Genomic DNA, 3,073 nt, shown 5'->3' with positions numbered 1-3,073 from the left:
GAGATAAGTGAAATCCTGTGTGAAGTTTGTATTTGGGGATCCCAAATTAGAACAAATTAGACTTAAGTGCCATGTACACTGGAAGGAAGAGCTCATAAAAATGAAAAGTGCAGGCAATAGCTGATCACAAAATGATGAAACTGGTCTTGTGCTGCATGCTAAGTCACTTCAGTTGTGTCTGACTCTCTGCTACCACATGGACTGTAGCCTCCCCGGCTCCTCTGTCTATGGGATTCTCCAGGCAAGAATACTGGAGTGGGTTGCCATGCCCTCCTCAAGGGATCTTCCTGACCCGAGACTGAACTCATGTCTCTTGCATCTCCTGCATTGGCAGGTGGATTCTTTACCACTAATGAAAATGAAGCAATCTTTCATTTCCTTGAAGGATTATGAAAGATAATTCTGAATTTAAATGATGTTTTGAGAATTCCATGGTGGTCCAGTGGTTAGGACTTGGCTCTTTCACTGCAGTGACCTCGAGTTCAATCCCAGGTCAGGAACCTAGATTCTGCATGTGGTAAGACTTGCTGCAGTGAAAATAAATAAATAAATATTAAGAAGAAATCACTAACTCAGTGGACATCAGTTTGAGCAAACTCCAGACGATAGTGAAGGACAGGGAAGCTTGGTGTGCTGCATTGCATGGGGTCACAAAGAGTCAGACACAACTTAGCGACTGAACAACAAAAAAGAAATCACTGTTCGGGGAGCTAAATTCCTTCTAGCCGCGAGACACAGACAAAAGAAAATTTTTTTTAATAAAAAATAAATAAAAGGATATTGTTTTAAATTCTTAGGTCTTCTGCTTTGGATAGAAGTTTACTAAATGTATAGTGAAACAACTTTCCAATTTCTGATACCAGATTGCTCTGGATGAAGCATTTTGACTTGAATTATAAAAACACACCCCTATGTTCAGACTGCAGCCTCACTAGGGCCAACAGAGACATTATTTTTAATGCCTGGTTTGTACAAGATGCTGAAAGAAATCACTCAAAGCCAAAAACTTCCATGTGCTTAGTATCTTGCAGTAGACAAATATTTCCCACACTCTCTCTTATGTGCTCCATTAAGCAAGCTTGTATGGTAGGCATTCTTAGCTTCATGGAACAGATGAGGGAATTGAGAAATTATGATGTTCCCAGGGTCATGCAATTTGCAAATGCAGACTTTCTTCCTGGATCTCAAGTCCATCACTATGCTCACAATGATTCTATTCCCACCCCACTCAGCTCCTTCAGATGTGTCTGCATTTTTAGGTCTGTAATGCCTGGCAAAGCCAAATGAACAGTCTCTGTTGCCATTCTGCAGTGCTCTGTTGTTCTGTGTTTTTTGTATTTTACTGAAGTATAGTCGATTTGCAACGCTGTGTCCGTTTCAGGTGTACATCAAAGTAATTCAGTTAGTACCTCTGAATCGGCAATATGTTAATATAGCAGACAATATCTTTTATAAGAAATACAACATTCTCTCATTCCAAATTATCTGATTTGGAATTGGCACTGCCGTGGATGAATAAATGTAGCTTGCGTGTAAGCACAGAACGCTTTTCAGCAAGTAGAGCGTTTCCCTCAATTAATTGAGAAGGACATAGGTCATAAGGTAGTTCTAATCATGGTTAAATATTCATTGGGCAGTTTGTGCCTAGAAGCCATGGTGTAAATTATAAAGTGCTATTTCAGGGACAGCTATTAGTGATCGTCACATAAGGTCCTCTCCTCTCAGTCCACCTCTTTTCCTAAATGCAAACGAGTTGGGTCATTTCTAACCATTCTCACTAACCCCATTGTCTGTTTTTTCCCTTCCTTTATTATCCAGCCTCTTGACTTAGCAGAATTCTTTTTTTGATTAAGCCATACTCTCAATACCCCCACCACCTACTAAGAATAACGTTGCTCTCCATCAGCTACACATGGAATGGGAGAAGTGCTTACCGGGGAAAGTATCTGGTGACCTGAGAGAACAGGCTGTCATGGTTCAGTCACTCAGTTGTGTCCGACTCTTTGTGATCCCATGGTCTGCAGGACACCAGTCTTCCCTGTCCTTCACTGTCTTCCAGAGTTTGCTCAAACTTCTGTCCCTTGAGTCGGTGATGCCATCCCACCATCTCCTCCTCTGCTGCCCTCTTCTCCTTTTGCCTTCAATCTTTCCCAGAATCAGGGTCTTTTCCAATAAGTCGGGTCTTTCCATCAGAGAGCACAGGAGGGGAGCATTAAAGCAGCTCTGGGTAGGAAGCAAGGGTGTGACTCGAGGGGGCTTGTGGGGAAAGAGGGTATCAGGGAAGATGTTTCCAGGCAGCATGATCTTTAGACCAAGAATCGGAAGGGTTGGTGTGTGTGGGGTTGTGGAGGGGTATGAATTAGCCAGTGTAGCCAGTTGGTGGCAGAGAGCTGTTTTTAGGACCCTTGAGGTGAAGCAGGCAGTGAATCTCCCCATTGGCCGTGTGTTGGAATGCCGCGGTGTAGAAGTGAGGACGTGCTCCAAGTAACCACGCAACCACAGTGGTGCTTGGCAATTCGTGTTTGTTGCCTCTCATCTGAGGCAGTAGGAGAAGCAAGTCTGTGAGATGTGATTTAGAAAAACTAATCATCTTCTTGGGTTTCACAGGTGGCTCGGCCGTAAAGAATCTGGCGGCAATACAGTAGCCGCAGGAGACGCAGGTTCAATCCATGGGTGGGGACGATCCCCTGGAGGAGGTCAGGGAAGCCACTCCAGCATTCTTGCCTGGAGCATCCCATGGGCAGAGGAGCCTGGTGGGCTACAGTCCATAGGGTTGCAAAGAGTCGGATATGACTGAAGCGACTTGGCAGGCACCCACGCAGTCATCTTACAAGCCCATGTGTACAACCAGGGAGTGCAAATCTGCAGGAAGCACAGCAGAGGGGAGGGCCGGCTCTGGACTGACACTCTCGAGTGCAAACCCTGGTTCCCACATTTGAGATGCCGTCTCCTTGGCAGCATTCCTGTACACTTCATCTGCAACATGGTAATCGCCATTAGGTTCACTTTGTAGAATAGTTCTGAAGGTTGGATTGAGATAACACATGAAAAAGCTGGGCCCAGGGCCTGGCCC

Source organism: Bubalus kerabau, chromosome 18 (assembly GCF_029407905.1).
Source record: "Bubalus kerabau isolate K-KA32 ecotype Philippines breed swamp buffalo chromosome 18, PCC_UOA_SB_1v2, whole genome shotgun sequence".
NCBI lineage: Eukaryota > Metazoa > Chordata > Mammalia > Artiodactyla > Bovidae > Bubalus > Bubalus kerabau.
This window is presented reverse-complemented; position numbering follows the sequence as displayed.